Consider the following 12,733-nt stretch of genomic DNA (forward strand, 5'->3'; position numbering starts at 1 on the left):
TCGCGATTATGAGGAAATACAAGAACTTAAGATAATTCTCTGTCCTGCAGAAAACAGATTCATTTAATTCTTCGACAACTTTCTGATGCTTTTGAAAATCATAATTATTCAGTACATTATTTGCTTTACAATTTTTTTTTGCAATACATATTAAATTAAATAGATCATTAGAAAATTAATGTCATCAGAGTTACCACTAATCGAAATGATATTATCGTAATTTTATGATTTTGTTATTAAAAGATTTAGTTGAACATTATAGGGTATATATTAATAAGAGATTATTAATCTATTCTATGTCTTATCATGTAGTTCTTCGAGAAATTTCGAGAAAACAACAATATGTATTATATGACAAATCATTATCGGCAAAACAGTCTTTTTTCGTGGCATCGCTTTTTCATTCCGTTATGTAGTATCCGTCATAGATTTAAAAAATGGACAAGCCGCGATGAAGGAAAAGCATGTAAGAAATGTCTGTGAGTATCGGGTCGACGATTGTGCAAGAGCAACGAAGGAGAGACAACGAGAGAAGGAGGACTCGAAAAAGAGAGAAGGATCATTTTCGAGCAGATAGCATCCCAAAAGATTTAGAGGGTCAGCGCTGCAATTAGCGATGTTTAGAAACGAATTATGAGATCGTATATCTTTCACTCGCTATTTCTCTCGTAGGCCACCTTCAGTTCGCACTCTCTCTTTCTCTTCACGGCTCTCATCATTCTTCATTGTCTTTTTCTCTCTAACACGGATTTAAATCTCTCTCTCTCTCTCTCTCTCTCTCTCTCTCCAGTCACCCTTCTTCGCATTATAGCTCGCGAGTACAAGCGAGCGATAGGTGAAGTCGGCCGCTATCTACGTTTCGTGAACTGTCGCTGTATTTTTTTCCCGAACCACCCTCTTACGCCATTCGAGCCCCTCAATAACCCTTGACCGCAGGTCGGCCCCTTTCCACCTGCGAGAACTCGCTCGAACATAGTGTCCGATTTATCTAAGAAAGTGCTGCGATCGTATCTTAGTCATATTGACACTGCAATGAATAAATATAATGAATAATATTTTTATTGTGAAAATATAAATTTTTTATACGTAATTCTCTGAAATACTTTGAAATAAAAAAATGATTTTATTTTAAATTTGAAAAGTTTTCCATACATAACATAGTATGATGTTATATATCAATTTTATGTAATTGAATTGAGATATAAACATATTATCGATATATTTATATCAGTTTTATAAAATTTTTATAAATCTATTTATAAAAGTATATTACTATATTATTATATCCTGGAAACAAAAAGACAGAAAATATAAAAAAGTTATAAAGTGTTTTTGGTTGGTATTTTTGTTTCAATATTATATTCTCATATTGATATTTTCTTTTCCTGGAATCGAGGTTGGACTAATATTGTGTATAGATGTAAAAGCGTAATACCAGAAATTCACCAGCTTTTTTAATAAAAGGGAACATAACTAAGCATTTCATATCTGCGTTTCGTGTACTGTCGCTGTATTTTTTCCGCACTTCTTACTTACGGCACCTCCCATTTACTCAATTTACACAGTAAAAATCAGAAACTGCTCGTTTCAAACTTCGAGGCATTAACGGCACTAAGCATGTTAAGTTCTTATTTAACTAGAAATCCGATAACACGATTCGCTGTTTTCTTGGAAAACTGTCTAAATGGTATAAAAAAAAAAAAATTAGAACATTTTGTATGAAGCGATGGAAACAAAAGTATTCGAGATAATTTCGATCAATTAAAAACAGAATGAAGAAAATCGAAACAGAGAGAGGAAGAAAAAAGCAATAACGTGACAATAAATTGCTATTTGGGAAACTATTTATATATATTCTACATTTTTTAATGTTCTGTTGAATAAAACTTTTTTATAGTTTTTTAACATTTTATGTATTTTAAGTTTTTTAAAAATATATAATATTCTATTTTTTTTTTTTTTCGAAAATGCTGTGCACGGAGCAGACTTTGAAGAGATTGAGAAATTCATTAACGTTTTATATAACATAATGTTCTCTGATCTTATCTAGAAATATTCTCTAATAAATTACAAATATATACAAAGAAAAAGCATAAAAAATTTATTATTGGGTTTTATAAGAGAAACCGTGTAGATATTTCTTTCTCTTTTCTTTTTATATATAAGAAAAGCTTAGTCAGTTATATCAAGATATTCACAGGAACATGCGTGTGTTTGATCGCTCCGCGGTCTTGGAACTACTCGATCGTATCCCCGTTGTGGCCGTCTTCGTGTTCAAGAACTCGGTATGTTACCCGTGCTACGTTCATCTTCCATCGACCGACATATTTTCCCGGTCCATTTTTGCTGCGCGAAAAGAATATATAAAATGCGATCGAAGAGAGAGGAAAATAAACACACGGGTGAACTGTTGGTGTATGTACATATAAGCGGAGCGGCTTGTCCTTATTTTGGACAAGCTTGTTGTCGATTTTGCAAACAATTGCTCGACAATTTCCGATACGTGTTTCATGCCATGTTTTCTTTCAACATTGATCTGTGAATCTCCAACACGTGAGAATGATTGTATGTGCTTATACAAGAGAGAGTGTAAATTATTTCAAAAATTATATATATATTTCATTAACATTCAACATCAACAATCTTTCCCAAGACATTTATGGAATTTTTAATGTTCTATCTTGAATATATTATATTTTATGTTTCATCAATATTTATAACGCGAGCCTGACGATTTTTAAATTAATTTACATTAAAGTAAGAGAAAGGCTTATTTGAATCCATTGAATTATATTAAGATGAATCATGTAAGTCGTATAAATAACTGCAAATGGTAGGTGTACATTTGTCGGTTGGATAAGCAAGATGCATCTCCGAAAGTACGACTTGACGTCACCTTCTTATTCTTCGTGATTCTATGATTGGAAGACGCAGAGTAGATTCGCGAAAGAGCGAAAACGAGGATGAAGATACATTGTTGATGTTCTCATCTTCCCGCACTAGCTACATTTTTTCCGTGTTTGCCAACGTTTTTACCTTTGTAAGACTCTTGATATTTCTCCGCGTTAGATAAGAATTCGTCGAAGAGTGCTACAATTGCATGCAAGTCTTTTTTGTTCATTATTACTTGGCAAAATAATGTCAAAAATATAAAAACATATATATGAATATCGAATTATATTAAAAGCAATTATATTAAAGCATAAGCTTTAGCAGAATTTATAGAACAACAATATAATATAACTATAACATTTTGAAAGTAAAATAGAACTTTATATATTTACATATAAAGTCTAGTTTGACAAATGTCAAAAATCATCAAATTTATATAAACGTCAATATAAATATATCGCATAATTCTTAATATATTGACTGCCACAAAACTCGATGCTAATCAATAGTTTGAGAGTTGCAGTATGTGTATTATAATATTTTTACATTATACGCGACAAAGAAAAAAGAGCGAAGAACAATCGATAAACACATATTAAAATAGATATTTTATAACATAATTATTATTATTATAAACTGGACGATATATATACATATATGACAGATGCATTATACATGATATGAAAAATACATTTAATAATTTCGTTTGATGTACAAATCAATATCCATTTCTGATTCGAACAATTATTTAATATATGATTAACTTCCTTTCAGGTACATAATTTTTTATCAAAAATATTATCCTTTGTTTTTAAACGTTTAAAAATTAATGATTAATATATTCGCACACGAGTGTCATCAATGAAAGTATTACGCATAAATTATTTACGTTTACAAAAACGGTCTCTGATTTCTCATTTCGTAGCAATACGAAGTCGGACGAAAAATCACGCGAATATGAAATATTTTTTGATTTATGAAATTGGGTCGGCGGGGTGGACGTGCCAATTCGTTGCTCAGTTTTCATCTGTGTAACGTCGAATGACGTTCACCGCGACGGCGGGCGCCGAACCGCAACGTTTGGTAAATTTGGCCACCCAGAGGTAAAGCAACGATAATAAATGAGCGGCGAGTGAGAGAGCATTGCTAGCGCCGCTCCAGGTCCAATTTCCCAGGAGGATACGAGAGAGAGAGAGAGAGAGAGAGAGAGAGAGAGAGAGAGAGAGAGCAAGGAGATGAAGGGAGAGAGACCGGGGCAAAACCGCAGCCTAAAAACAATATCCTACCACTGCGAACCAGTGACAGTGCTCGATAGCCACCCTCATCGCGGATAAGTTATCGCCGATCGTCTAATATATCCGAATGGTAATAAGCCGTGCCGATAAGACGATTCGATAAGATTTCAACGAAATTCACGGTGTAAAATTATTACGTCACGTGAGACATATATACATTATAGATACATATCTTTTACTACGTCGCGTGCGATATGATTAACTTTACTATTAATAATTACTCTATTACAGCAAAGATTTTATTGCTGTTATTATTAGATAAGTTATCACACTATGATTATTTTCTTATTTTTCTTTGATCGGTAAATCAAATATGTCAAACTTTGATCTTAATCGTACAACGTAAGGATTTATCGAGCGATAGCTCGAGAATCACGCAAAACAAATCGCTCTAAAACCTACGCATAGAACTGATATGGGGAGAGAAGAAAAGGGACGACGGTGTCCAAACAAGGAAAGCTGTCGAGAAAGTTTATGAATGACATAATCCGCGGGTTTTGTAGTGAGCCGCCATAGTTCCATTACTTGATTATGGCCGGAAAGAAAATACCCGTCTCATTGTTCGTGGATCGGCATCTCCAAGAAACAGTATCCGATCGTTAGCGGATCATCTTTATGATTACGTCGTTGTAAATTGACAATGATCCAGGTTTCCATCGGGCTGTCGTCGAATAACTTCTTAACTAGCCGATATAATGATCGCGCGTTGAGGCTTTCCTTTTTGGCGTATCTGCGCTTCTTTATTTCATCAATTTTTCGCTCAATTGCCAGATAATCTTCTGATAGCTTTGTATTATTTAATAATTGCTTGATGCCATTTTTATTAAAATGAATAAATGTGACGTAGAGAAATATCATAAATATATATACATATGTACAAAAGCTATAATATTTTGCTCTTATTTTAATTTTTTCATAAATCTTAACAGTTATTAAGATTTAATTGTTTTTAAATCTTTCTATTTCTGTTCCTTTCATTTTAATGTTTACAAAAATAAAAAAACTAAATAAAAAAACAGATCTACTTATATACGATTATCATATTAAGTGATAAATTTACGTAAAGAGTGCATGAAAAAATAAATTATATTTTAACATATTTGTGTGATTAAAAGTATATATTATTGAATTATAAATTAGTTATTGTTTAACTTTTGCACGAGATAAAAAACTTACAAAATACGTACAATACGCTTCATTAACGGAAATAGATACTTGATTACGTTTCAATACTTGCGATATGTGTTAATGACAACAAATGTGCATGTGTGCACAATAGTTATTAATTAGCAGTGAAACTCGGCAATTTAATTACGTATGCTGCATTATCGAGTATGGAATTAAATATATCCGTCGGGACCGACTTGAGGCGAGTGCAATCAGCGTAGCCATATGCGGTCGTGCAACCGTATAATTTACGGCCAATCGCGATCGAGAAGACACCATCCAACATATAATACATAATCGCTGACGTTGCGCGAGATATATACGTATTGTATCGCCGTTAAAAATCATCCACGAGAATACGGCGCGTTGTCAAGCATGAATTATACCTGCATCTTATATCTTAATCGAACGTTTTAATTATTTTTCGGCAAGAGGTGGAACGTCCAAGTAAATTTATATTCCAGGTAGAAAGTCGACCCGAAAATCTTGGTGCATTAATAAAATTTGAAAGATAAAATGCATGGTTTTAGCCTTTTAAACTGTATATATTATACATGTCATAAAATCAATATCACACATATCATACAATAAATAACTATTCAACTGCTACGATATTTGAGTCCAATTGTGGAGTCCAATGATATATTGTATAATATTTATCAAAATTATGTTTTTGTACATGTATGCAATTTCATCTATATATTAGTATTTTTCATTCTTATTTATGCATCTAAAAATTAGTACACTCTGCATCAAGAGTTGATTTAGATTATTTTTATCATAACGCGAGATATTTATCCCAATGATTTCAAATTGATACAATAAAGAGTAGAGCTAATATTATTCTTATTAATAAATCTTGATATAATTTTTTCCATTGAAATGCAAATTGAAATGGCGGTGTAAATGGCGGTCATAAAACGGCGGAATTGTCATGTGTGATGAACATAATATTCCTCGATATTTTTGAGAGTTGATGTTACATGATAATTCACATCATGACTTGATTATTATAATCAAGATACAATATGATTTGTGTCCTGGATTCGCGAATAAAGGCGACGACTGTCATATCGTTACGCGCTTGAAAATTGAACCACAAATTTCTTACATCAAGATTCTGATCTATTGGGGTATATGCATTTCAGAGACGCTCACTTGTCATTAAATAAAACCACAGACTTCTATAATATATTAGACTGCTATCAGTAATGTGACAGGTGAAGTCGGAACAGCCATTTACAATTGGGCAGAATACATATGTGGATTGGGTTAACCAAGCTGTCAATCGATTCTTATCTTTGAAGAAAAAGCTGCAATATTTCATAATAAGTTTTGATATATAGTTGATGCATATTTAATAATATATAAAAATAATTAAAGTTTTCTCTTATTTTTTTTTCTAAAAAAAAAATAAGAGAAACGGATTATATGCACTTACTGAAAAAATAAAATTGATATTTCTTCCTTTAGAAAATCGACTTGAACAAGCCAAGTATACTACAAGTCATTGGTATTTTTATTCTTGTATGAGCACTATTCATACACTTAATATTTTTAGTTTATTTTTAGTTTAAAATGTTTTAAACGTAATATACGTTTAAATAATTGATGATTGACGTTTAAATGACACAAATCAATCGAATATCGAATTAATATCGAATTCTACGAAATTCTGCGATACCCGGTATAACATTCTACAAAATTGTAAATGACTGCTTTTATTTCCTATGTTATTATATAGAATATAAATATATTAGCAGTCTAATATATTATGAAGTCTGAATAAAACACATAGAGCTTTATGTTACTATATTTTGATAATATAATTTGTTAAGATATTTTAACATCTTATGGTTTTTCTCTTTTTTCTTTTTATCTTTACGTTAATCCATAATTTTTAGATAGAGTATTTAAAAGAATATTGAGAGTTTGTATAAAATTGTTGAGGAGAGAACACAACAGTTGAATGAATATAAATTAAATCATAAGTATTTATCACACAAAACAAATGAAATATTTCTTCAAAATTAGTTTACAATTGTATTATATAATGTGTGTGTATGAGTAGCAAGTGGCCGTAGTAGTAATTCAATAGAAAAATTAGGGAAAGATATTTTTTTCTCGATTTGTTTGCTTACAAATACTCAGTGAGGAAGGTTTGAGATAATCGATAACCGTAATCGTATATTGCCGTAAGCATAATTCGAGGAATGAGATGGAAAACAGCGTAATATGTGTAGTAATTAGCCGATTCTCAAAATTAATTGGATCGGACGCAGAAGGAATTTATAGTGAATACGATGTACATTGTACTATGGCGATAAATAAAATGATTTAAAGTAGTAATTAAGGTGAACTATGCTCATCATAAATTGTCGATTCCAGAGAGAGAGAGAGAGAGAGAAAGAGAAATTGTTATATAATTATCGTCCTGTGAGCGATTTCGTTTTCAACCGTAGCCGAGAGCGCTAGTTAATCCTCGAAACTCGTATTTTTTCTTTTTTTTTCCGGGTTGATTCATCGAAATTCATTGTTTCTTGTGTACCGGATGATGCTAACAAAAACGAGATTTGCATGCTCGCAATATACGCCAGCGAATTATTTTTTCACATCTCGCTGCTCGCGATCGTGCTTTTTTTAAACTGGACTTATCGGTCCTCGATGTCATATTTTGATCCGGTTTGCTCTTTTATTAAATAAAAGCGATGTGGATCTCTGAAATGAATTGATCAGTCGCGTATTAAATGCTCCGCACAAAACCCATGGCCGATTAGCGAAAATTCTCGATCTGTGATCGTTGTCGAATAATTCGAGCGTTATTTGCCGGAGAGCACAAACGAAATATCTATTCATTAAAAAAAAGTTACACAAACGATTATTTCTGGGCAAAGCAAGTGACTATTATTTAATGAAAATAAAACGGCAATATTTTCCAAATATTGAACAATCATTGTTTCCCATAGAAATTGGAAATGGAATATCATATTTGTAAAAATAACAATTTGACTTGTATTTTTACATTCATTTTGTGTTGATATATAAAGCATATTTAAGTTGAAGTTAAGTTTTGATTGAAGTTAAATTAAAGAAATTTTTTTTCGTTGAGAATAAAAAAGTTAAAATCGGTTTAAGTATATTTAAAAAAGCTATACTTATTTTTAAAATGAAATATTAAATCATGTAGTAAATAAAAAAATATATTTTTCTTTTTGAAATTTCATTAAAAATATATTGATTTATAAAATTCATGAAAAAATGTGTAATTTGAAGGAGGTATGAAACTTCCAGCGAACACTCTATTTACATTGGACTCTTATCTTCCACATCCACACATACATCGAGAATATATGATAATAATTTTCTTATCGTGAATTTGTCATAGGAAAAACAGGATAAGATAAGCAACTCAAACTTGTCTTCAAGGGTGCATCAAGGCAAACGGTGCAGGGGTGCGTGCAATTGAGGGGAAGGTAAGCGATCGTGAAGAATTCGCTTTTACGAGATTCTGCCGGAAAGTCTTGAAATCGCACGAAATGAACGCCGAGAGCGCGTCGAGCGCAGTCGGAATCTTGTAGATGCATATCAATGCAGACGGGAATTTTCATTTACGGATCGAGAGATCGCGCGCGATCATGCTGGATTCACGCGTTCCGCGTTCCATTGCAAACGCACCGGATTTTCTCTGCGCGTTTCTATCGCATGTTAGGCCGTTATGCGTGACAATAAAATAATATCTTACACATTTTTTCGAGAATAAAAGAATTGTCTTTTTTTCATTTTTTTTTTTTTTTTATTTAATGGCATACAAACGCTAAACCTCTTTTTCTCTCTAAAAATTAAAATTGTATTTAAGCGAATATAATTTTTTAGTTAAATATAAAAGAAATATCATTTTGGATAAGAAAAACGCACATATGATGTCCCATCCTCAGGTTCTATAGCAGTATGATTAATTTCATAGTTATTCATATCGTCCGACTAAATATTCCTAGATAACGATCATGTAAAATTAAAGGCGCCTGAAATGTGAATGGAAATAATATATGCACCAAAGAGAAGTTACAACTAATATTCGCAAAATTATAAAATGTATACGCACACACAATATCATATGTTTGAATCTCCCAGCATTACGATTAATTGCAAATCAATTTGCATCGCGAATGATACTGCTGAATGGATCAGCAATAACAGCCGGCTCTTACTTCGCTTCATCTTACAACACGGAATTTTAAAACGATCTATACGAGATTATATTAATGGCAAGGTACGAGTTATAGCGCCCGCGCTGTGGAAGCATGCCTTTCAATACTGTAAACGTTCATTGCGATCACTTCATACGTGATTGAAGCCATCGGCGTAGCTCGCCGTTTCATCATTGAAATCTTATCGCAGTCTCTGCAGGATCTCGATTCACGTCACGGCTTCCCGCGCCAGTGGCGTATAACTTGGTACGGAAAATCGATAGTAATCGCGATTAAATAAGTTCCTTCGAAGAACTTTTTTTTGCGACGGTATACTCGCACACGTTGTTCACAGTAATGTTACAAATCTCTTATAAGATTCTCGCTATGAAAGAACCTATCGGAGAGATGCAGGTATAATGAGAGCAAACGATACATCTTGATGAAAAGGCATTTTAGAAATATGAAAAATTGATTTAAAAAAAAGATATTCTTAATCTAAAACACGCGCGTTTCTTTGTTAACAGAAATATTTTAATCTTTGTAGTAAAATTGATTGAAACAGGTGGAATCTCATATACCACCGCTGTACATCTTTGTGACAATCATTGTGCCATTTTATTTGCTGAATATTTCTCGCGTTGCGGATGTAATATTAAATAAAATCGAAACCCAAATATCGCTGTTAAATATTTTTCGAAATAATATTGTCTCGATAGGATGCGTTCCGGGTTTGCGACCGCCGTCGCCGCTATAGATCGAACGGAGTACACTTAAATGTGTGCATTAGGGAGGACATCGAAAGAAAACATTTGCTTTGCACCCTCACGAGTCCGGTCCAATGGGTCACAAATTTCCTGCGTAAGCATTAGGGTCTATCTGGTTGAACGATAGTGAACTGTAAGCTCATTTTTCTCGTATTTGCGTCTATCCTATGGCGTCAACGAACCACCGATTCCCTTTATCCCCGATCTGCTACTATCGCCTCGTTCATAGCTGTATAAATCATCCTCACAGAGGAATGTATAAATTTGTAACAAAATTTACTGCTGCAATGCATGACTCCGGTGAACATATAAAAAAGTTATGTAAGTGGTAAAAATACAATTTAGTATTTTTAAAATGAATTTTTTAATCATACGCATCATAACATGTGTAACCATGAGATTATATTCTGTATCCGATATATAGGTAAATAGGTAAATAGTAAAATGTTCATGAAAAAAATCTCGGTGATATTGAATATGATATAAATGTATCTCTCATTGAACGTAAAATAAAAAATGACGCTGTTTTGCATCGTAATTAATGTATGATTATTGGTTGTGATAGTTAACGATCCATCGATTTGTAAAATAACTGCAGGCAATTAAACAATTTACACAATCATCATATGTTAATTTGTCAAACATTAATATATTTCTGAGGTTAATTTTTTTTTTTTTTTTTTTTACATAATGTTTTAATCGTTACTCTATATTGATATTATTTGATATTTTTTGAGCAAAAAAAAAAATATACTACTATTGTTAACATTTGCATTATAACGTATCATATGATACAAAACATTTTATCGCAAAAAATTACATTTTTATATTAATTTTTTTCTTCAAAAATAATCGAGAATTTTTTCCGCGAAATATTAAATTACATTCGGATCTCGCGCGTAAGATATAATGATGTAAATAATATTCTCACTCATGTCGTTTCTCGATCTGCTCTCAATTTTATTACTTCCGCGATACTGCACGTCCGCTTTACAGAATTCTCGAAAGATCTATTTATAGATCCATAACTATCGATCGGTATGCACGGTTGGTTGGGTACGCGGAGATAATCATTTCCTCCGTAATCATATTTACGGGGATTACGGTACCGCGCTAATCAGTGGCGCGTAATTCCGCCAGAATCAGTCACCGGCACACATTACTAATTACTTCGCGATCGGCTTATTACAGGCGACGCGAATTATTATTAAGTATTGATCAAATAATTTGCTATCCGACAAACTTGCAGTGCATCTTTTGCAAATACTAATGCATTATTTTATAACTAATCTTCATAAATATAAAATTTTATTAAATATAAAATTTTATTATTATAAAATCCGTATTCTTTTTCTTCTGCTTTGCACAAGATTTGCTTTAAATAGAAAATATAAAATTTTTTTTATATTAAAATTAAAATTAAAAATTAAATACAATGTAACATCGCGTTCCTCTATCTTTCGCGTTGGACATTGGAGAAGTTTGGGTATTAATTTCGCCTCGGGCTGTGCAAGTGCATTGCTATATTCCCGCCCAGAGAAGAACGCATCTGCTCACGATGATATTTCATTCAAATGGTCACAGTGAAAAGTATTGATGACTTCGAAGGACTTATCGCGTCATCTGCGCAAACTTGCGAGCACCGGGCGATCTGCAAACGACGTCTCGACGTCGTTTCCATCGTCGAAATCTGCAAATCGATGACGTTTGCATGTGTACGGAATATATTAAGAACCGATTCTATATTGAATTAATTATTCATTATTCATGAGCAAGCTTTTGATTTGAGACGCATCAAACATAAATTTAGTTGCATAGGAAAACTCAAAATTTTGATACAGTAAGAAAATTTACAAAATCATTCTCAAATTGTTCAGAGTGAAATCCTGTACGTAGTTAGAGCGTCTTGATAGATTATTTGAAATATTTTGTTGTTCAAATGGACGATCGATTTTTACAAAAACCTTGTACGAGTCACTTATCTCTCACTGCGTGAACGACTTATCTGGGACAACTGTTAAGAGCGAGTTGTACAAACTCGCCTATATATACTGTTGTCATTCGTATCATAGCCTATCAAAACAGGTGGGCAGGTGCGTTCTGCGCGGGACATTTCTGGATCCGTCGTTCGCGAATCGGATCGAGTTTCGACACGAAACTATCGCGGCCCGATCGTGTATCCAATTACCGAGACATTGCTATGCGGAATATCTCGTGTATGAGTGTTCGACAGGATGATATCGATAAGGCATTCGTTGTGACATCGGGCTCGAGCCGTCGACCCAGGGATATTTTGTCTCCTCCTCCCCCTCTTTCCTCTCCCTCGTCATTTATATATCTCTACTCTCTACTTTCCGAGCCCCCGTTCGCTTACTGTCTGATCGATGCGACTCGATTTTTACGAGTCATAACCGCCGCGTTCGAG

The 12,733-nt window shown here is 33.1% G+C and overlaps 1 protein-coding gene and 1 long non-coding RNA gene across 3 annotated transcripts in view; one reads left to right on the forward strand and one right to left on the reverse strand.

Moving 5' to 3' along the window:
* Nucleotides 1-12,733, reverse strand: part of LOC126848404 (latrophilin Cirl-like) — a 398,190-nt gene that overhangs the window by 346,753 nt on the left and 38,704 nt on the right. The gene's annotated exons all lie outside the window — the stretch shown is intronic.
* LOC126850882 (uncharacterized) overlaps nt 1-12,733 on the forward strand; it is a 180,671-nt gene that overhangs the window by 45,913 nt on the left and 122,025 nt on the right. The gene's annotated exons all lie outside the window — the stretch shown is intronic.

This window comes from Cataglyphis hispanica, chromosome 1 (genome assembly GCF_021464435.1).
Source record: "Cataglyphis hispanica isolate Lineage 1 chromosome 1, ULB_Chis1_1.0, whole genome shotgun sequence".
NCBI lineage: Eukaryota > Metazoa > Arthropoda > Insecta > Hymenoptera > Formicidae > Cataglyphis > Cataglyphis hispanica.